The sequence below is a fragment of the Erpetoichthys calabaricus genome, chromosome 1 (assembly GCF_900747795.2).
Source record: "Erpetoichthys calabaricus chromosome 1, fErpCal1.3, whole genome shotgun sequence".
NCBI classification, from domain to species: Eukaryota; Metazoa; Chordata; class Cladistia; order Polypteriformes; family Polypteridae; genus Erpetoichthys; species Erpetoichthys calabaricus.
Genome location: NC_041394.2, coordinates 330,921,878 through 330,946,538, shown reverse-complemented (window position 1 = coordinate 330,946,538; position 24,661 = coordinate 330,921,878). Strand labels below are relative to the sequence as shown.

Below are 24,661 nucleotides of genomic sequence, written 5' to 3'. Positions count from 1 at the left end.
CAATGATAGTAGTTGCCACAGATTCACCACTTGTTGTGTCCAAATCTTCACCCAGGTCCATCTCCTCCAAACCTTGTAATGGATCAAACCGATTATTAGTAAGTTGACGTTTCTCACTCGGTTCCTGTGCAGGCTCCGACACTTCCCTGGAGCATGCCTTTTTCTTCCGTCTGCCCAGTGGGGCACACTCCCACAATTCATCCAATGAGGTCATCCTTGCCAAAACCGTCATTGTTGTTTTTCCAGTAACACTGTCAGTCTCTCTTTCAATAAGACCGTCAACTCTCTTTTCAAGCTCCTCAAAAATCTGTGCAGACTGTGTCATTTTCAAAACCTCCACTGCCTCCAGCTGACTCTGCTTCCCTCTCTCATGTACAGGCTCTTTAGCAGTCTATTCTCTAGGTACACTACAGGATAACTTAACATTTTCCTCTGCCTCCTTCTCTGCCACATTGTTTCCTGTCCTGGTCTGTTCCGCATCCTCGGTGAAGAGAACCGCTTCTTCATCTTCCTGGGGTTTTTGCTTTTCTGGACAAGCTTTGGTACAAATGATCCGTCTGTCCACAAATGTGACAACATCTCGGATTTGGGCAGTCACTAGCTTTGTGGCCAGCAGTATTGCAATTCTGGCAAATCATGATTGTACAATATCTAGTTACATGATCATCTTGTCTGCATTTGCCGCATCTCGTGAGCATACCACCATAGAAAAGATAACCCTTGTTCAGTCCTAGGAAAAAGGAGGATGGAGGGTGAGTCAGTCCATCTGAGGAAGACAAATCCTTCTTCAGTTGAACTCTGTATTGCCTGCGTCCATTCCAAAGCCCTTTGTCATCTGTCACACACCTAATAAAGTAAACCGCAGTAACATATCTCCTCAAAAAAGCCATGACTTCATTGTCCTCCACCCAGGGATTAAACATATGGACTGTAACAACTTTCTCTTTTCCACAATGGCTGTACTTTGAAATGAGACAAGGGTGCCATCTGGTGACGCGCCTGAAGCATTTCCCATAGAAAGTCTAAAGATGCCGCTGATTCTAAACTAACATCAAAATAGGACCCATAATCCCCATCCTGTATGCAAAGCACCACTTGCATGTCCACTCCCAAAACTTGCCTTAAACTTTATCTTTAAACTCCCGAAAAGTTAGCAGGCTCAAATCTTCAGTAATCTTCCGAATAAAACAAAGTATTTCTCACCCCCATGTGCGACAAATCATTTACCTTTTCTCCCATCTTCAAAACCCCTTTTTGAGGGTCTTTGTTTCTCTTGCCCTCCAGAACTTGAGCGCACAAACACAAACACAAACACACACACACACACACACACTTGATCTTAGCCAAAAGGCTGAGAAGCGATGCTACAAACTGCCCAGGCCGGCCAGCCCCACCATCTTGCCCATGTGTCAACTGCATGGTAAGCATCATTTTGACAGGAGTAATCAGATGCACTAACACAAGCACCAAGACATGAACCCATGTCACATTCCACGTCCCCATGACAAAATCAGCCCATCTGGAGCCAACCTGGGCACCAGACTTGGCAGGCCTAATACAAAGCCCAAATGTTGCCACCAACAGCGAAAAAACCTTTGGACTTGTGCTTAAATAAGGTAGCCAATACAGATGGGAGTAGGCGTGGGAGAGGGGAACAGAAAGGCTGTCCCGGGGAGGGGCCAGGCAAGGAAGTGGATGGCTTAAAACAACGATCACTACTTGCATGTAAATTCCTCCATCCCCGCCGCTAGATGCACACAAAACAAAGGATACATCATTGAAGCCCGATAACAAGCTAGATATCCCTCGAGACACCACGTTCACACCTGTACGAGATGGAAGATGATAAAGAGAAGGCACATCCTGGTCTGGCTGTGTGAACAAGGCCTCGAACACAAGTGGCGCTGCAGCAACAGCAGACAGCCTGCAGAACTGCTTCATGGTTTCTGGGAGTTTAATAAGGCTTCTTGCTATTTATTTATTTATTTATTTATTAATTGAACCAATCTTGCTCTGGTTGAAGTTTCTTTCCCTTCCCTCATAGTAACCAAACCCCAGCCAAGGCTGCTGCTTTGTTTTTAATGCCAAAAAAGGAGAAAGTGCACCGCTCCTGGAAGTACTGCAATACCAGGTTGATGCGTGGAGTGAATGAAGAAAGCCCCTATTTCGTCTCCCTGTACCGAAAATCAATTTAATATATGGTCCCCAGATAGGGGACATACCAGATATTAAATTGATGAGAACAGATTTTTTTTTTTTTTTTTAACAGACAAGGTTTTTTATTAAAAGGTTGTACAAAACATGAACAGCAAACAGGTAAACATAACATACAATCAACTAATCAAAAAGAAAACTGTGTATACAAATTTCCAACAAGTTACATAAGAGACATGAAACGAAAAATTATATAATACATTCTTTCCAACGTTCTTTGGCCAATTTTTGCACATCCACTCTATGCGGTCTCGAATTTCCTTCCTAACCCATCCTGCAACCCATTTGAGGTTGTAATCTTTATTGTATTTAACTAGAAGTTTTTGTGACTCCCAGATGCCCCATTTATTGAGACTAATAACTAACCAGAACACAAACATAGAACATTTCTTAATATTTGAAGGCCCGCTCCGAACATGATGAATTCATAAGTAAATAGCTGAAGAAGAAATAAGTCAGGCCATTGGGATGACACCTTAGTCCACACTTCACGTGAGAAGGAACATTCCCAGAATGCATGTTTTATAGTTTCCATGGTCACACAGTTCTGACGAGGACAGGTATCCATTCTGGACAGCCCATGTCTGTACAGTCTGTCCCTGACTGAAATGCATCCCCATACTAAAAACCAATTCAAGTCCTTAAGATGGTTATCTAGGGGTTTCGGTTGAATCGTTTTCTAGACATGACTGTGTAGTCCTGGTGGTCCACACTGCACTGCATTGTATTGCTTCACTGCTTGTTATAAGGCTTTGTGATTTTTACATATATCAAGTTGCTGGAAAGACCCATATCTCCTTTTCAGAGCGACCGCATATTGGTAATGGTCTGGCCTATTTTCTGCCTTTGGAGTTAGATTTGTCCACTGAATCAGATGTCTCATTGAGAACGAAAACCATAAAAGAATAAAAAACTGAAAGGGGTGCACATTGGGGCCAGAAAGACCGACATATAACGAGGCAAAATATATACAGTCCATCTTCAGTTGGATATTAATAAAATTCCTTCCACCGACATTGCAGTCTTGTTCCATGGCCTGCCTCGAGATGCTCTGATAGGATCCTCTCCATACAAAATGGTAAATCATACTCTCCAGTCGTCTACCTAACGCTTTGGGAAAAGGAAATACTGGAGCTAGGTATAAAAGTACTGATAAAATCTCTATTTTAAGAACAAGACTTTTGCCGATCATGGACAAATTCCGTCCATTCCACAGGTTTAGTTTAGATTCAATTTTTTCCAAAGGAAAAGTCCAGTTTTGTTGACCACTCAGTGATCTATAAAAAATCAACTCCTAAAATATGTATGCCGGTTGTAATTAAATGAATCCCATACAGGTTGCCTGCCCTCGTAGTGTATTTGCCAAAGGCCATAGCTGAAGATTTTTTCTTATTGACAGTACAGCCTGTTTCCATGTCAAAAGATTGAAAGGTTTCTAGAACATATGGGAGTTCTAATTCATCCGACAGAAAAAGGGTTAGGTCGTCCGCGTATTGGGAGTGCTTGACATGCTGTCCTCCACTTCCTGGTAAATGGAAACCACAAACACGGTTATCTCATCTAATCAGGTCCGCCACTGGCTCTATGTATATGATATACAAAAGTGGGGAGAGAGGCCATCCCTGCATTACGCCTGCTTGTTGGATTATAGTATTGCTGAGAAAGCCTTTAATATTCAATCGGCTTCCTACCTGATGCTATAGTGCTTTAATGCATTGGATAAAATTATGGCCAAAACCGAAAGCTGGCAGAGTATTAAATAAAAATTTGTGGTGAACTTTGTCAAAGCCTTTTTCCTGGTCAAGGGCCACTAAGATGAGTGGGATTTGACGATCCTCGGCCCAAGCAATGGTATCCCTTACCAGTGACAGATTCCAGTTTATGCGTCTCCCAGGGATACCACAGGTTTGGTCTGGGTGAATGATTTCATGTAAAACCCGCTTTAAGCGGGAAGTCACAGTCTTAGCAATTAATTTGTAATCCATGTATAATATAGTTATAGGACACCAGTTTTTCAGGTCTAAGTCATCCTCTTTTTTATGTATAAGAGAGAGAATTCCTGTACGCATTGAATTCAGATTCAATCCAGTGTCGAGAACCGTAGTGACCAACTCTTGTAGAATCAGACACAGTTCTTGCCAAAAGGTAATATAAAATTCCTATCGGAAAACCATCAATGCCTGACACTTTTGCTCTTTTCATCAGTTTAAGATTTTCATAGAGTTCTTCTTGTGTAATAAGTCTTTCCAACCATGCTATAGTGCTCTGTGTGATTGTCCTGGTTAGGCCAGTCAAAAAGTGGCTACACTTCTGATGAACCACTTGTTGTTGGGCAAAGGTGTCTCTATAATAAGAGGCTACGTGGAGCATCTCTGCAGGAGAGACCTGCACTTTGCCATGTTTGTCTTTGAAGGCATGAAGCGTTTTGTGTTTACGATCCGCCTTTGCCGCTTTAGAAAAAGCTGAGGACATACGTTCATGTGTCTCTCGAAAGCGCTGCCTAAAACTAAAATAGAGTTTTTCTGCCTTCTGTTCAAAAATTTCCCTCAAGAGGCTACTTATACGTGATGCCTTTTCAAAATCAAAAATGCCACCTCTTTTGGCCTTTGCATATAGTTTCTCGAAGGATTTGTAAGCTCGGCAGAGCGGCTGGAGCGTACTACTCAAAACAATAACAGCTTTGTGTACAAAGAAGTAATCTAGATCAGGGGTGGGCAATTGTTTTGGCTCGGGGGCCACTTTGTGGAAGCGGATGTTAGCGGAGGGCCGCACCTTTTAAAATGATTGCATTCATTAGTTAACTTTGCATTTCAGAAAAGGTATAAATTGTACTATAAAAATCAATAAATATAAATTAAATAAAATAGTAGCAGTTTTATATTCAATTTATTTATTGTGCTAATTTCATATCTATAGCTGCAAGCACATTTAATTTTAGAATCAGTGATGAGACAAATGTACCCTATCACACTTTTCTACAATTTTTTTGAAATCAGGAGTGAGATTGCTTGTTGAGATTCTCATCACAGCCTGCAAGTTAATGTCTGTCAAAGAGCATCTATATTTACTCTTGTTAATCTTCAAGCAAGAAAAACTTTGCTCACAAATATATGTAGACCCAAATATAGAGAACATTTTCCCAGCAAATTTCTTCATACATGGAAATTTTTCAGCAGACAAAGATTTGTAAAAGTCAACTAATGTCACAGCATTAAACATTTCTTTCACAGTGTGATCTGACTGCATGTCAATAAGTTCAAGCTGCAGCTCCTCAGGTGCTGTGTCAATATCAGCAGTGAAGGGATAAGAGAGCAAATTGAATTTAGGCTCAATTTTCTTAAAGTCCTGAAATCTTCTTGTGACCTCATCCTCCAAACTCTGCAGATGATCCCTAATCTTAGCAGAAACACTTTCAGGCACTTTCTGTTTTCCTAATAAAGGGAAATGACAAAAATTGCCTTCACCTGCTTGCCTTGCAAATAGACTTAGTTTTGCTTTGAATGATTTTACATGCTTCCACATTTCATGTGCAAACAACCCCTTTCCCTGCAATGTCACATTCAATTCATTCAATTTCTCAAATACATCAGCTGCAAACATCATCTTGTATCTCCACTCCTCACATCCTATTTTTGTAACAAAATCATGAGATATCTTCTTCGTGTCCAGAAATAAGAGGATTTCATTCTGCAATGCCCAGACTCTTTTTATCACTTTGCCCAGGCTCAACCACCTCACCCTGTTGTGGTAAATTACGTCTTCATACTCTGCCTCCACATCCTCAAGAAAAGATTTGAACTGTCGATGGTGGAGTGCCCTTGCTCTGATTGTGTTCACCACACTAACAATAGGATCTACCACATACTTTAAGTCCAGTGCAGCTTTACAAAGGCTCTCCTGATGCAAAATACAATGAAAAGACAAGATATCACTGTCTGTGTCTTGTGCTTGTAACTTGTTTTTTAAAAGCTTAACCATACCTACATTTTTTCCAATGAAAGCGCTGGCCCCATCTGTTGTAATGCTTGCCATTTTGTTCCAGGACAAGCCACTTTTCTCCACGCAATTCACAGCACACTCAAGCAAGTCCTGACCAGTGGTTCTATCTTTCATTGATTCTAGGCCAAGTAATTCCTCTGTGATGATGAAATTTTCACTAATTCCACGGATAAAGATGAGTAATTGTGCAGTGTCTTCATTATCTGTGCTCTCATCCAGTGCCAAAGAAAACCAAACAAAATCTTTGCTCGCAGTCTTCAGCTGTTCTGTGAGTTCGTCACTAATTGAGTCAATGCGCCTCACTATAGTCCTTCTTGACAATGAAATGCTTTCAAATTTGCTTCTCACATCAGGACACAATACGCTTGCACACTCTACCATACACTGCTTAATAAACTCGCCATCCGAAAAAGGCTTGTTGCGTTTAGCAAGGTTGTAGGCTACCATTAAACTTGCTTCTGTAGCGCTATTTTGAAGTGTTGATTGCTTTGTAAATAATTCTTGTTGCTTCTTCAGCCTTTTCACACACTCCGCAGCTTTTATTTTGCGTTCTTCCTTGGAAAGTTTGCAGCCAAATTCGCTATGTTTTGTTTCGTGGTGTCGTTTCAGATTGTACTCCTTAAATACGGCTATCGTTTCATGACACAATAAACACACTGCTTTATTCCCTGTATTACCAAAGAAATATTTGTTTGTCCATTCTTCATTAAACACATGACATTCATCACCGATTTTACGTTTTTTCGGAGGGTTCATGGTTTCACTAAAGTTGGAAATTTATATATTTACTGTTGCAAAGACAAAATTGAAATTAAACAGATCAACCGGGAAAGCACTGCGCATCGTTCCTACACTGCACATGCGTATTGACGTGGCTGTCCTAGTGGAAAATACGAGACAAATCTTCGGTCACGCACGGGAAGGAAATCTCGGTTCAAGGCGGATTTTTCTGACTGTCTTGGCGGGCCACAAAAAACTCTTAGCGGGCCGCATGTGGCCCGCGGGCCGCAATTTGCCCACCCCTGATCTAGATGACTGGCATGACCCCGAGAATTTCGCCACGTAGGTGAGGGGTTCCTGTCCACCCGTTGTGACTGAAACATCACTTTAGCTCATGGTTGCTCAGTATGTTCAGGAGTAATTGTCGGGTGTAGTCGGTACTTTGCTTCCCAAGGTCGAAATTAAAATCTCCTCCTATTTTAAGATGTCTGTTGGTGAGAAAAATATTGGGAAGGGGTTGAAGCAGTGCCCGAAAAATCTCCCCCGATGTAAAGGTGACATCCAGAAACTTAAACAAGGAATTGAGCTGTGAAGAGAAAATGTCCTATGAATTTTCCTTGAGCTATTCAAAGAGTACCATACCTGTGAACTCCTTACACTTCTTTAGCATCTCTCTTCCCACTTCCATACAAAACAAACTGTATTTCACCATCCCATTGCTGGAAGAGAAGCCTATTGCCTATGAGCAGGCTGAGCCATCTACAGGAGTAGGGTCACACGACTCGAAAGGCTAAGATTTTTTTTTTTAAATTACTTGTCTAAAATCCATTACTTAGAACAAACACTATTTTGCTTGTCCCCTTTCACTTACATTTACTTTTTCTTTTCAGTGTTTTAGCTTTAAGCACACACACAAAGTCTGGCCCATTTGCTAATTCACTGTGACCCACCACCATGACACCATTTTTTTTTCCTTTAAACTTTATATTAAAGGTCTTTACCTTTTTCTTATGTACATTTGTTCCTTTCTTGTTCTTCTTTTATCTTCCATTCCTCCAGTACTTCTTTTTCACATCTCTGTAACAGTCTGTGTATCATTATTTCCTTATTATGTATCACCAATTCATTCCTCCACCACTACATATTTTCTTTTATGATGCTAACCATTTTCCATTGCCTTATTGTCATTTTTTCATTTAGCTCTTTTCTCACTAAACCATATAATACACCTTCTTTTGTAATTTATTCAATACCTAAGTTCCCTTTACATTCCCTTCCCACATATTTCCACACATCTTGTGCATATCTGCAGTTCCAGAATACATGCTCTCCTGTCTCTACTACTAAACAATTGCCTCTTGGACATGTTGGACTTGTTACCACTCTCCTTTTATACATGACTTTATACATCCACCCCAAATCTTTTTGTCTATTTGTCAATTCTTTGTCTGATATTTGTTGCCACATTTTTTTTACCTTGCTCATCCGTGAGTGATTGCATTTTTATAATTGTTTCCTCCTTTCCTATGTATTTCTTTAATTCCTTTTTCTTTCCCCACATTTTAGGATTTCCTTCCTCCCATGCATACCTTTGTAAACATTTTACTATTATCTTATAGTGTTTTGGTGTATTGCATACAATATGTTTGTTATTAGTTGTTTTTTGCAGTTTCACTTTTCTTAGTTCCATTCCTAGCAGATATCTCATCATATCTGATAGTTTTCCTCTTTTATTTATTGCCATATTCACAACTGTTGCTGTATGTTTTAGATCCAGTTCCTTTTCAATATTTGGAAAGCCTTTGCCTCCATTTTCTTTGCTCTTCATGACCTTTTTTTCTAGCCATTTTTCACACTTTGAACCCCATAGAAATACAAAACAAGTTCTTATAATCTTTTTTAGTATTTTCTTTGGGGGTAAACAACATTTGCTAAATATCACAATTTTGGAAAGATGATTGCCTTAACAAGCAATATTTTCCCTTCTATTGTCAGCTTTCTCAAGCTCCAGAACCCTGTTTTTCTATTGATCTGCTTTAGCATTCCTTTCCATTCCTTCTTTTCTGTATTGACGTCTCCAAAGGTAATTCCGAGTACTTTTACTTTATCCGTAAGTCTTATCTTTTCTTTCAGTTTTTCCTTCCATTTTCCCCATAACCTACATTCACATTTTTTTAAGTTTAAATTTGACCCTGAGGCCCTACAAAAACTTTCAGTGTGCTCAATTACTTGTTTTACGCTCCACGCATCCCTTATTATCACAGTGACGTCATCCATATAGGCAAACACTGTAATCTGTTGCCCTCCACTTCCCGAAAGTTCAGTTCCTCTTATGTTTTTGTTGTTTCTGATCATATTCAAAAAAGGCTCAATTCTCAACACGAACAGCACTGTTGACAATGGACACCCTTGCCATACTCCACATTCTACTTTTATTTCCTCTGTCAACCTATTGTTTACTTTTATTTTACTTCCTATTCCATTATATACCACCTTTAGCCATCCCACAAATTCTTCTGGAACTCCCATTTTTTTATTACCCTCCACATATAATTATGTGCCACCAGATCTAAGTTGATTAGCCCCACATCCAAATTTTTTTCTTTCATTACATTAATACAATCTCTTATCACACACAAATTATCTGCTGCGCTTCTCTCCTGGACCACACATGCCTGCTCTTCTTTTATTATGTCACCAATATGTTCTTTTAATCGGTTTGCCAAGACTCTTGTCAATATTTTATAATCCTGGCAAAGCAGTGTAATTAGCCTCCAATTTTTTACATCCTGCTTTGGGAATAAGTGTTATTATTCCACTTTTCATTGTGCTTGTCATTTCTCCATATTTTAGAATTTCCAAAAACAAAACACATACATCATTTTTAAAAATTTCCCAAAAGGTCAAATAAAATTCAATTGGTAATCCATCTATCCCTGGTGTTTTTCCTCTGCTGCACATTTTAACCTCTGCTTCAACTTCTTCCATTTTAATTTCCTGACACAAACTTCTTCTTTGTTCTTCTGTATAGAATCAATCTATTGTCTTTTCTATTTTGTCGATATACTCATTATTGATCTCTTTTTTCCATACACTTCTCTTTAATGAGTTACAACTATTTCCATTATTTCCTTATTTCCTTTTTTGATGTCTTGATTTTTATCCATCATTTCTTCCATTCTTCATTTTCTCCTCCTTTCCTTTATTTTTTATTTTTTTAATAAATCTGGAGTACTTTTTCAGAGTTGATCTTAGCAAAAAGGCCAATAAGTGATGCTACAAATTGCACAGGCCAGCCAGCCCCACCATCTTGCCCATGCGTTAACTGCATGGTAAGCATCAACTTGGCAGGAGTAATCGGATGCCCTAACAAAAGCACCAAGACATGAACCCATGTGACGTTCCACATCCTCGTGACAAAAGCTACACACCTGGAGCCAAGCTGGGCACCAGACTTGGCAGGCCTAATACAAAGCCCAAGGGTTGCCACAAAAGCAAAAAAACTTTTGGACTTGTGCAGAAACAAGGTAGTCAATACAGATGGGAGTAGGCGTGGAGGTGGGGTCAGGAAGAGGATGGCTTAAAACAACTATCACCACCTGCACATAAATTCCGCCATCCCCGCCCCTAGATGCACACAGAACAAAGAAGACATCAGTGAAGACCGGTGACAAGCTAGATATCCATCAAGACACCACGTTCACACCTCTTTGAGATGGAAGATGAAAAGGAGAAGGTATATCCTGGCCTGGCTGTGTGAACAAGGCCTCGAATGCAGGGGGCGCTGCAGCGACTGCAGACAGCCTGCAGGACTGCTTCGTGGTTTCTGGGAGCTTCATAAGGCTTCTTGCTAGCGGTGTAGGCTTGGTCGTCTGACACTACTGCACTCACGTGCCCACAACAGTAGCTTTCTAATTTTTAGTCTCGCCTGACATCTGTTGGAATGCAGGAAGTACTACAAGCAATAGTGGCGTATAGGCACACAGGTTTGAAGGGACATTTATTTATCGATTGATTGCATCAATCCTGCTGTGGATGAAGCTTCTTTCCATTCCCTGATAGTAACCAAACCCCAGCTGAGGCTGCTGCTCTGTTTTTATACCAATAAAGGAGAAAGTGCACCGCTCACGGAAGTTTCAATACCAGCTCAATGCGTGGAGTGGACGGAGCAAGCCCCTATTCCATCTTCCTGTTCTAAAAGTCAATTTAATATATGGTCCCCAGATGGGGACATATCAGGTATTAAACTTATAAGAACAGATTTTTTTCTTTTATTGTATTAACTACTGTTTATTCTATATTTCACCCAAATTAAAATATAGTTCTTAAAAGTTGCTAATTTTTCTCTCTGTGTTTTCCCTTTTTCACAAGTGTACTTATAACCCAAGGAAATAGGTTTAACCGATTGCATGTCACAAAATAAAATAACTTGAATATTTACACATTAAAACCTTGACAGAGATATTGGAAATGTTTTCATGCTCTTTACCTTTAATATAACATATTTATCCAATTTTATTCCTGGAAAGAAAACTTCCTTTGTCCTTTTCCACACCTGTCCTGCAAAGGTGCCTCCCCTATAGGGCATGCTTTGCATTTTCTGTCATCTGCCACTTCTCTCTTGGGCACTTTCCACTTTGTGTTATCTTACATTTTTTCAGATTCCCATTAGTGTTTATTATGTTATGTACTGCTAAATCTGATAAATGATTTGGCAGTTCTTTTTTTGCTACCATATCCCATGCTTTCTCTGATTCTATTTTGGATATTCCTTTTATCCTGATACATTTTTGATTTTCCTCAATATTCTTTTTTAAATGCTTCCAATTCAGCCAAATTTCGTTTTCATCTCTTGCAAAGTTGTATTCTGTTAGGCAAGCAACCACTGTTCTTAGATGTCTGGGTGTCTTGAATGCAGTGGGCTTGGTCTTGATTGGTTCATAGATTCCAAATTTCCTACACGCTTGCCCTAACTTGTATCTCATCATATCTGCTACTTTCGTTTGGCTCTTTTTTATTAGAGCTTTAATTAGTAATATCTTTCCCTCATAAATCAAGTTTCTCCCCCTCCATAATCCGATTAGTTGTTTGATTTTCTTTATTACTTCTTTCCAATCCTTCCTTTCTCCTCTTTTACTTCCAAAAGACATTTCCATTACTTTTACTTCAATCCTTTTAATATTTATTCCTACTTTTTCTATTCCCTCAATGTCTCTCCAGTTACCTTTTATCAAACAATCCGTTTTATTAAAATTCATGTTTGAACCTGATGCCCTGCAGAAATCATTTACACATTGAATCACTTTTAGGACTGAGGTGGTATTTCTACACGATTGTAACATCGTCCATATATCTGATAACCTTTGCCTCCTTTCCTTGACTTCCAGGTATTTTAAAACCTTCTATTGCAGTTTCCAACCTAATGCTTTCCAACAGTGGTTCTATAGACAAGACAAACAGACTGGCAGACATCGGACAACCTTGTCTAACTCCTCTTTTAATTTCTATTTCCTTGGAGAGATTCCCACTTATTATTATCTGACTTGTAACTTTTTCGTAACAGGTCTTGATCCACTTTCTTAACTGCTCTGGTACTTTCATTTTTTCCATGACCTCCCAGATATATTGGTGGTCCAGAACGTCATATGCTTTTTCTAAACTATATTTAAAACCACCATTGGGATACCTCTATCCTCTGCACTTCTCTCACCAGCAGGATATTGTCTGACATCTGCCTCCCTGCCATTGCACAGACTTGGTCTTCATGTAGTATATCTCCCAGCAAGTTTCTCAACCTTTTTGCCAATATTCTACTCCAGATCTTATAATCAACATATAGTAGGGTGATTGGTCTCCAGTTTTTGACCTGTTTTTGGTCTCACTTTTTAGGGAGCAGAGTTATCAATTTTTTCTTCAAGGATTCTAGGCCTTTTCCTTCTTTGCTTACTTCCTTGATGACCTCTAATAGGTCTAGTTTAATTTGTTCCCAAAACTGTACATAAAATTCTACAGGTAGACCATCTATCCCAGGTGTTTCATTTTTGGGGCTATCTTTTAAAGCCTCCTATACTTCTTTCAGCATTGTTTCCTCTTTTATTCATCCTTATTTTTCCTTCACCTTCTCCTTCATACCCTTCAAACACTTCCTTCCTTTTTGTATTCTTTCTCCATAAAAGGTCTCAATAATTGCTCTATTTTCTCCTTTTTATGTATTCTTTACCTTTCTTATCCTTTAATACTTCAATGTAGCCCTTCACCTTTTTGGTCTTTTAATTTCTAAAAGAAGAATTGTGTACACTTTTCATTTACTTCTTTCGCCTGCATTGTACTTTGAAACTTTCTGTTTTTTTCTTTTTGCTTGTAAAGCTCCTCTATTTGCTGTATTATCTTTTTTTACTTATTCCTCCTCACCCCTTTGCTTATACCTTTTTTCTAATTCTTCCTGCAGATGTACTACTTTTTCATGTTGCTTTTCCATTCTTTGTCTCCCTTTCCTCTGGAAAAAGTTTTTTGTTTTTTCCTTCATTAAGTCCCACCATTTGCTATTTGTTTTAAAACAATCTTTAAGCCCATTCTTGGTAGGCCACCTTATACTCTTCTTGTATTTTGAGGTCTTTTAACAACTCTGTATTTAATTTCCCTGTCTCTCTCTTTTCCCCCCTTTCCAGCTCTGCTATTATACAGCGATGGTAAGAAAAAAAGGTTGCAATTAGTGTCAACTGCTTTATACAATACTCTCTTGAAAACAGAATGTAGACTATACGGGATTCCTCCCCCCCCCCCCCCCTCCTTTCCACGTATATCGTGCACCTTTCCCGCCTCTTTCCTTAAAACTATCTTTTAATTGGTGGTCCTGCATGATTCGCCTCAATAACGTGGAGCATTTATCGAATATTGGGAAGGGGTTGAAGCAGTGCCCAAAAAATCTTCCCCAATGCAAAGGTAACATCCAGAAACTTAGCATCTCTCCTCCCTCTTCCATACAAAACAAACTTTATTTCATCATCCCATTGCTGGAAGAGAAGCCTTCTGCCTATGAGCAGGCTGAGCCATCTACAGGAGTAGGGTCACATGACTCTAAAGGCCAAGATTTTTTTTTTTAATTACTTGTGTAAAATCCATTACTTAGAACAAACACTGTTTTGCTTGTCCCTTTTCACTTACATTTACTTTTTATTTTCAGTGTTTTAGCTTTAAGCACACACACAAAATCTGGCCCATTTGCTAATTCACTGTGACCCATCACCATTTCACCACCATGACAATTTTTTTTTTCCTTTAAACTTTATATTAAAGGCCTTTACCTTTTTCTTATGTACATTTGTTCCTTTCTTCTTTTTCTTTTATCTTCCATTCCTCCAGTACTTCTTTTTCACATCTCTGTAACAGTCCGTTTATCGTTATTTCCTTATTATGTATCACCAATTCATTCCTCCACCACTACATATTTTCTTTTATGATGCTAACCATTTTCCATTGCCTTTTTGTCATTTTTTCATTTAGCTCCTTTCCCACCAAACGATATAATACACCTTCTTTTGTAATTTCTTCAATACCTAAGTTCCCTTTCCATTCCCTTCCCACATATTTCCACACATCTTGTGCATATCTGCAGTTCCAGAATACATGCTCTGCTGTATCTATTTCTAAACAATTGCCTCTTGGACCAAAAGGGTCTGGCTGCAGACTGTGCACTCTCAGCCACAACAGGAAGTGCAACCGGGGAGTCGTTTCCTGATTGGTATGTTGGTACGTTTGCTAGTTATAGTTTTAATGTTTATGAACGATATGGAATATTCTTAATCATGTTAACTTGTGCATATTCACGTTGTTTGGCTGGCGTGTGTTGGTTTATTAACATGTTTACCATTTTAACAGATCAAGTTAACCAAGGTAAATGCTTGCCTGTTATTATAATTACTAGCATCATGGCCGTGGTAGCGTAGCAAGAGCGCTGATGTTTAGAGCGTGCTAGTTTAGTGTTCCCGCTGTTATCCCAAGGAAAAAACAATTATGCAACCATCATAACTTGCTAACATTATTTAAATTTAATGTATACAGTATTTACGTGTGAATAAAGAGTAAAATGAAAATAAAACAAATAGAACAACTCTGTGTCGTTAACAATCTTATATATCAGAACTGTAATACGTACTATACTTTACATGTCATGAGGTACCAAACTGTGATTAATAAATGGTGGAGGGAAAAGGACATTGGACACATCAGTAATCAAATGTCTATATATTTATTTATACATAAGAACCCCCCCCCCCAAAAAAAAACCCAACAACAACAAAACACAAACCAATAAAAAACATTAACTTAGTTAAGGAGGCAGCAGTACATAGTGAACTTCCTGCAATTCACCATTTCTTCTAAAACTCTGTGCATGTCTTGCACATGGCTAAACCCAAAACAAAATGGAGCCAGAACATCATCTCTATTAACTAGTGAATCTTCCTCTGCATTCATTGCTTCGTACTCCTCCAGAGCCTTCCCAGCATCTTCCTCTTTCATAGTCAGTATCTGGGGCAACTGGACCAGACCAATGAATTGGTTTTGGCTGTCACTGCACCACTGACTGGCTGTTTTTGCGTGTGCAAGGACAGATACCTTAGACAGGAATAAAAATTTGGTGTATTTATGTGTTTTATGCAATTATTATTGATATATAAAAAACTGATAAAAAAAAAATTTACTTGTATTTCTGGCGGTATTGACGCATCCTCACATTCATCCTGTGCCTGCAAAACATACCACTTAGTTACAGTTATCTGGCTATGTGGTGGTTTCAGGACAGTACTACCTCTCTGGGGAAAAAATAACTGGACCACCTTGGATTACGTGCAGACATCCCATGTTTTCTGTAGTTCCAGAAGTCTACTGCATTCTGATATAAGCGTCATGACTCCCTCAGACAACACAGAATATCGCAAATAGGTGGTTTTTGTGGGCAAGAGTCTGTATGAGACTGAGGGGGCATTCTGATTGGCCTCTCTTTGTGCTAAGTAAACCTACATGATTTTTCTGTACATGGGGTAAACACACCTTAGGGTCCAATTTAGATTCATATAATTTGTGGCTACATCTCATAACTTTTATTTATGCTACCATCCATTATGATCTTTTTATCACAAAGGAGTTTTCAATTTTCTAATGTGCTAACAAGTACCATAGTGGTTATCTCCCTGAATTGAGTTTTGCTGGGTTGGATATCTGCATTTTTGCCAGCTTTCAAAAAGATATTAGGCAGATAAGTTGACATGCTATGTTACCCATACCACCAATGTCTTATTAATACTGTTTTTACTTTCTATGAGATTTATAGCAGAGCACTAATGTTTAATCAGTTGGGAGAGTTTCTGAAGAGCTTTTCTGAAGTTTACTGTTCGAGTGAAATGCATTCTATAAATTAAAAAATGTTCACCTGCACCGTCTCTTCATGCTTTCTTTTGCATAGGCAGAATACAGGCTGTCGTTTACCACTCAAGAAAGTCTTGAACTCCTCTGTCCAGTGGGCAAAAAGCTTGCCATGGCTGAAAAATGATAAATGAAATGAATAAAATTCAAATGCAACTACTATAAGACACATGCAATTAAAGATACTTACTTTTAAACAAACTGTATAATTAAAGTGTACTTATAAAATTTTAAAGCTGATTTGGTTATTAGTTAAAGCTCTGCTCCTTGATTAGAACAGTTAAAAAAGAGGTTTTTGCTTTTTGCTCTCAGATTAAGAAGTACAAATTTTAAATCTCCCATATAACTATGCATTATAAGCCATGAATGTATTTTCTACTGTGGAAAAATTACACTTCAAAGTTGAAAGAATAAGGAACAAATGGCACGATAAAATGATTACTTCACAGCAATCACATTTAAATACTTGTCCAGTTCAAAGTTCTCCATCAATAGCAAACACCACCACTTCCGAAGGGCAGACATATCCAGCTGAACACAAAATAAGTATATTAATGGCATCGTTGATTTTCATTATTCATTTGTTATTTCTGAAAATTTAATTTAAACAAATAAAATTCTGACTATTGTGTAATCAAAGGGGGCATCAAGTGCTACGTAAAGGGCTAACTCTAAAAAAAAAAAATAATAAAAAATAATAATTAGTATGAAGGCAGGAAAAAAGCAAAAAGGACAAAATAACTAACATACATCTCACCATCAGCATGAAGATTCCACAGTCATTTCCATACGTTTGTTGGGGAAACCTCTTTTAGGGGAAAAAAAGAAACCATTTGTGAGTGTCAATTGTTTTGTATCAACTTTTTAACCTTTGTACACCACCACTTTGTTATCATGTATTTCTATTGACCTAATGCGTTTTATATATATATATATATATATATATATATATATATATTCCATGCACTAACCTTTTCTTTACCTAGTTTAAAACATATATTTTACTTCATGCTGTAAATAATAACTAAAAATGTATTTATAAAATATAAATATGTAATAATTACTTCTAACTCAAGTCCAGTCTTTTCACTCCACTGCCCTGGATTGATCCTTTTTGCAAGATCCCTGTCAATTGTAGACAAAGCCATACAAATCTAAACAAAACAGAAAATCCTATTTTAAAGCTTTCTGAAGGCTGGTCATAAGAACAAGACCATCCCAGAACAAGGTCTGCAGAACATGACCTTATGCATGCATTACGCAAATGCATGCAAAACTCTGGAACTTCTGTGAGATTGGTCATAAGAACATGACCGTCTCAGAACCGAAATTAATTATTTCATTACTGTAACCTTAACAGAGCTGTGTATCTTTGAGCACCAAATCCACCGGGTGCCTGGACACATTTAGAATCTAGAAAGAGTATCTCTCTCTGCATTGGCTTCAGAACCTAAAGGAGACTTTCCTTCAATGCTGAATGAACACTGAAATAACTTTAAGAACAAAGGTAAACTATACTAATTAATTTGAAATACTCAAAAAAAATATATCAAAAAATGGATCCTCAAATAGCATGATTTGTAGAAAACTGAAGAAAAACATTATGTTGAAGTTAGGTGAAATATTAATGTAAAGTGAACCCTACTTACACACAACTGGAAGTGCCCTGGCGTCCACAGAGGAATCATGAGTGAGTCAATGGTGTAAACATCATTCTAATGCAGTAAGGAAATAGGCAAGAAAAGTCAAATATACAGTATAAAGATATCAAACCAATTAACACATGAATAAATTAGGGTATACTCACAGGAAGACTTAACATTGGATCACAGTTGCTGGGGGGTAGCCAAGTTGGGACAACATACAGATCAGCAATGAAAACCCTTCTTCCCTGTGAAGTGTTTGGAGACATTATGTTGTCATACAACTAAAACATAAAAAAATATATATTGCACCTACGTAAACTGTACCTTTGCATGAGCAATTCTTTCAATCAACTCCAAACAGCTGTTTCCAATCTGTAAAACAAATGTATAGCTCATAGAAAAATGTTCAACAGAGTAAAAATACTGTATATACTAGAAACTTTCATTACAGATTACAATATATTAAGAATTATCTGTCAGGAAATGTGCAGAAATCAAAACTCACTGTAGATTCCATATCCTCATTCAAGCCCAGGCTCCTAAAGTCAGCACGAGTAAGACATGCTTTTGTGGTTCGAACAATAAGTTCTGTTCCTGGTCTCTCAGTGTCAAGTACATAGTCTAGCTAATAAAAGTCCAATATCAGAAATTAGATTAAAAATATATATATTTACTGAAATGCTGTATAATTTACATTTAATAAAACTAACCAGTTCTTTTTGAGTCGGGTGATACTGTAAGGTCCAGCTTGCATGACATGCAGAAATATTTTGACAATTTGTTATTGCTTCACACCAAAGTCCACATGATGTTTTGCCTGCTGATACAAAAGCATGAGAGCAGTGACACAAAAGTTGACCATTTTTTTATTAGCTGAAGTAAAAAGGAAACACACCTTCACCACTCGACTCCAGCAACTCCTCTACATGTTTGTGTACAGAGGTAGTACATCTTGACAGACTTGGTGCCTTTTGACTTGCCTGTGTTGCTAGAGAAATTAGGACATAATTTAAAATAAGTCATGAACAATTATAAGATACATAACACATGATAGAGGTCTGCTGAAAATCTTCTTGTTTGTTGTGTTTTTGTAATAGACTATGTTGCACATCATGAAGATGTGTGTTGAGGCTGCCATATTGTTGAGAAAGTAGTTGCTTTTCTGTAAGTTTGCAAAGAACTGCTCCACAACTTGACTGTTTAGCCATCCTTGTAGCTCTGGAACCAAGTTAATTCGTCTCAATACATCCTGAGGGTCTTTTGTGTTGGACCCGTGAAGTCTGTCGTAAAGAACATAGTGATCAGCTGATCCAGTGACGGGGTGGCTTTGTGGACTTGGATTTTCTGACTTCTCAGTCAATCAAGGAAGAGATATCTTCAGTCTACCCTGCTTTGCTGAGTCAGTGTTTTCCTGCGTTGATTCGGCAGGTCTTCCTTCATGTGGTTGGAATGGGATTGAAGATAGATAGATAGATAGAAGATGGCATGCGTAAATTTCCATGTGTTGCAAGCCCTCGTGCAAAGTTGTACACAGAAACGTTGGGCAGGTGTCTCCAAGAGAAAAGGAGGTCGGCATAGTCCCTAGGACTCTTAGCTCTCAAATTAAACTTCAGGCTATACACAACACCATGTGGACATAATATGATTGACCATCCACCTATAACAATAATTTGATTACAAAATAATAGTATAAAGAATAATAAATATTATTATCCTTTTTACAATTATATAGTAATGCTCTTACCTGATGCCCCCCAGATTTTTTGGTAAATCTTGTCATAACATTGACGTGTTCACATCTCTGCTCGTAACCTTGATAACATGTTCATGTGTGAACCCCTGGAATCAATATTGCAGGCCCTGCAGAGTTTTCTGACAACTCCAACTTAATACTGGTAATAATAAAACGTCATTAAACATGCCATAACAACAACAACAACATTTATTTATATAGCACATTTTCATACAAAAAGTAGCTCAAACTGCTTTACATAATGAAGAGAAGAAAAATAAAAGACAAAATAAGAAATTAAAATAAGACAACATTAATTAACATAGAAAGGAGTAAGGTCCGATGGCCAGGGTGGACAGAAAAAACAAAAAAAAACTCCAGAAGGCTGGAGAAAAAAATAAAATCTGTAGGGGTTCCAGGCCATGAGACCGCCCAGTCCCCTTTGGGCATTCTACCTAACATAAATGAAATAGTCCTCTTTGTAGTTCGGGTTTTTCACGGAGTCACTTGATGCTGATGGTCATACAGACTTCTGGCTTTTAATCCATCCATCATTGTTGGAACATCATGGTGCTTTGGGTAGATGGTGGTGGTGCACGCCACCACCAACAGGACACCGGAAAAGGAAACAGAAGAGAGAGTAGGGGTTAGTACAGATTTTGAATGAATAGTTATTATAATGAATTAGATATACAGGAGTATCAGGATTAAATTACAGTGAAGTTATGAGAAGGCCATGTTAAAATAATGTGTTTTCAGTAGTTTTTTAAAGTGCTCCACTGTATTAGCCTGGCGAATTCCTACTGGCAGCCTATTCCAGATTTTAGGTGCATAACAGCAGAAGGCCGCCTCACCACTTCTTTTAAGTTTTGCTCTTGGAATTCTAAGGAGACACTCAGTTGAGGATCTGAGGTTACGATTTGGAATATAAGGTGTCAGACATTCCGATATATAAGCCGGGGCGAGATTATTTAAAGCTTTATAAACCATAAGCAGAATTTTAAAGTCAATTCTGAATGACACAGGTAACCAGTGTAGTGACATCAAAACTGGAGAAATGTGTTCGGATTTTCTTTTCCTGGTAAGGATTCTAGCAGCTGCATTCTGCACTAGTTGCAAACGATTGATGTCTTTTTTGGGTAGTCCTGAGAGGAGTGCGTTACAGTAATCTAGCCGACTGAAAACAAACGCATGAACTAATTTCTCTGCATCTTTCGATGATATAAGAGGTCTAACTTTTGCTATGTTTCTTAGGTGAAAAAATGCTGTCCTAGTGATCTGATTAATATGCGATTTAAAATTCAGATTACAATCAACGGTTACCCCTAAGCTTTTTACCTCCGATTTGACTTTTAATCCTAATGCATCCAGTTTATTTCTAATAGCCTCATTGTATCCATTATTGCCAATCACTAAGGTTTCGGTTTTTTCTTTATTTAATTTGAGAAAGTTTCTATTCATCCATTCTGAGATACAAGTTAGACATTGTGTTAGCGAATCAAGAGATTTGGGGTCATCAGGTGCTATTGATAAATACAGCTGTGTGTCATCAGCATAGCTGTGGTAGCTCACGTTGTGCCCTGAGATAATCTGACCTAATGGAAGCATGTAGATTGAGAAGAGCAGTGGACCCAGGATAGAGCCTTGTGGAACACCATATAGAATATCATGTGTCTTTGAGTTATAATTACCACAACTAACAAAGAATTTTCTCCCTGCCAGGTAGGATTCAAATCAATTTAAGACACTGCCAGAGAGGCAATGGGTGGCATTGACTAAGGCAATTCTTAAGAATATTATGATCAATGGTGTCAAATGCGGCACTCAGATCTAAGAGGATGAGAACAGATAAATGGCCTCTGTCTGCATTTACCCGCAAGTCATTTACTACTTTAACGAGTGCAGTTTCTGTGCTGTGATTTGTTCTAAAACCTGACTGAAATTTATCAAGAATAGCATGTTTATTGAGGTGCTCATTTAACTGTATAATGACTGCCTTCTCTAAAATTTTACTTAAGAAAGGCAGGTTAGAGATGGGTCTATAATTTTCAAGAGCAGAGGGATCGAGATTATTTTTCTTAAGTAGGGGTTTAACTACCGCAGTCTTAAGACAGTCTGGGAAGACCCCCGTATCTAATGACGAATTTACTATGTCAAGAACATTATCACTAAGCACACCCGATACTTCTTTGAAAAAATTTGTTGGTATTGGGTCAAGGGCACAAGTGGAGGGTTTCATTTGAGAAATTATTTTATGTAAATCAGGTAAATCTATCCTAGTGAAAGACTTTAATTTGTTTATTATGGGGTACTGGGGTTTAGGAGGATCCTTAGTGTTGGGGAGATATACTATGTTATTTCTAATATCATTAATTTTTTGATTGAAAAATACAGCGATAGCCTCACAGGTTTTACTGGAAGTACTTAGGAGGCATTCCTTTGAGTTACCTGGGTTTAACAGATGATCAATTGTCGAAAATAAGACTCTGGGATTACTAGCATTGTTATTTATAATCTTAGAGAAATAGCAGCGCCTCTCAAGACGGACTGTGTTATTGTATTCTGTTATTTTAACTTTTAATATTTCATAGTCAATAGTTAGTTTACTTTTCCTCCATTTACGCTCAGCTCTACGGCATGTTCTCTTTAAATCAGACACTCTTTGGGTCTTCCATGGTATAACAATGCTAGAAGATTTTTTAACTGTCTTTTCAGGTGCAACTAAGTCAACAGCAGCCCTCACTTTAGTATTAAATCTTTCCACCTTACTATTTACATTCTCCTCGCTATTATAGTTGGCACTATAAACGGACTGATTGGTTAGAATGTTTGAAAGTTTTAAAGCTGCTGATGATCAAAGAACCGTTTTTTAACAATATGCTTCTCATGAGTGTTTTCTATCATTATTTCTATATTAAAGAGTAGAAGAAAATGGTCTGATAGACCAATGTCAATGACCTGCTTTATATCAACTTTTAGTCCTTTAGTAATTACTAAGTCTAATGTATGACCTGCTTTATGTGTAGGCTGATTAACGAGCTGTCTCAAATCAAAAGAGTCCAGGAGGTTCATAAATTCTTTTACTTTCTGGTCACATTGATTATCTATATGAAAATTAAAGTCGCCGACTATTAAGAGTGTGTCATAGTTCGTAATTAAGATTGACATCAAGTCAGAGAATTCCTCAAAGAAGGACGCGTTGAATTTTGGAGGTCTATACACGGATAATACTAGAACGTGAGAATCTCCCTGAATAACAATGGCGAGATACTCAAAAGACTTGAATTTACCAAAACTGATATTTTTACATTTTAACCTGCTTGAGTAAATGTTTGCTAGCCCTCCACCTCTCTTTCCTTGGCGATCAGCACAAGTAAAACTGTAATAACAAAGACCATAGTTCCCCTACACTTCATCTTAACTGATTTAGTAAGAAATACTTAAATCCATCTACCTTCTGCTTCATTAACTCATCCACAAGACGATCTTCAGATAAATTAATGATCTGTGCTTCTTCTGGAGCACTCTTTGAAGTTGTTACTTTCTCATATTCAGTATTGAGTACTATTTGGGTTTTCCTTGTATGTTTACCAATCCATGGAGCCCAGTTCTCATAGGTGGGTTCCACTGAAAAAGGGTTCTGCGCACGACCTGAAGGGAAACACGAGTTATTTAAATTTCATTTTAAACATAAAATAACAAATTAGATGATATAATAAAACATTTTAGGAACCAGTTATCAAATTTAAGTGGGTAATTACTTGGAAAGAATCCACGTGGAACCATCTCAAGACAAACAGATCGCCAGAACTGTTCAATGTCCACTTCGCCTTTGAATTCGCCAGGTGGCTCTTTGAGGTCACTCACTTTGATGTAAAGGGAAATAAGGGAAGATTTTTTCCTGGTATAAAATGTAGCATTAATGAAGAGACATAATTTAAATGTTTTTTACCTGCTAAGCCGAAAACACCTTTTTTATGAAGGTCCATGATAACAACTGGGGGATGGTATCCACAGTTTACACATGAATAACTGTAGTCATTATCTGTTAATGCTTCAAAATGCAAGTAACCATGGAGAAGGCTGTCTCTGTTTGGGTATTGGACTCCCCTGAGGCCTTCCAAAGTGTTGATGGCCCTAGAAGTTGAAATATGATTCTGAAGGAAAAAAAAGCAGGGTGAACAGAAAAATTTAGATTATAAAAATCAAACTAAATGAAATTAATCAATCAAGCTCTGTCTTATGCACATTCATACAAACCTGCAACCCTTGTCTAAGGTACAGACAAAGTTCAAGACTTAGAAACAAGTGATTGTCAAAAATGTGTAGTCCGTCCTGCCATTCCTGGTACCTGTAAAGCACATGACATACTGGGCATCTTCTTGTGTAGACCCAAACATCTAAAAAACAAAAGGAAAACAAAAAGTGTTTTTCCAGTTTTCCAGTATTGTCTGTGTGTTGGGAGAAACATGCAAGGCCACACATTTAAGTGAATATTCAACTTACCATGCATTACACCTGCCATTGTTGCAATTTTGGCCTTTTCTGAAACCAACAGAGGCATTTCAAGTACAGTTTGTTCAGAACAAAATGTACATGTTGTTTCCACAGGACACAACTGTGTAGGATACTCAAGTAATGACTTGGGTTTGCTTATTGCATCTGGGAGGAAAGCTGGTATTTTTTTTTTCATCAAAGACATATTGCACACTACTTTGCAAATCAATGTTGGGCACATAAATACCCCCTTGCAATGTTTGTGCATCTGCTGATTTAGATGGTCCAGTCTTGAACAAGTCTCTATTAATTTGAAACAAGTGCCATTTACCAATGTTTTTGCCATCACTCGAATTACCAAATGCCATCACTCGAATTATAGCAGACCATGACTCTACCGAGACGGCTATAATAATGTATTGTAGGCTCA

At 38.0% G+C, this 24,661-nt stretch overlaps 1 non-coding gene and 2 pseudogenes across 1 annotated transcript; all 3 read right to left on the bottom strand.

Annotated features, from left to right (window-relative positions):
- Window positions 1-391: 391 nt before the first annotated feature.
- LOC114664834 (HMG domain-containing protein 3-like) lies at window positions 392-24,298 on the bottom strand (annotated as a pseudogene).
- On the bottom strand, window positions 2,095-2,278 carry LOC114669696 (U2 spliceosomal RNA). Its single transcript, XR_003719108.1, has one exon. It is a non-coding gene; the product is annotated as a U2 spliceosomal RNA (small nuclear RNA).
- LOC114641104 (uncharacterized) lies at window positions 11,045-11,253 on the bottom strand (annotated as a pseudogene).
- Window positions 24,299-24,661: the final 363 nt, after the last annotated feature.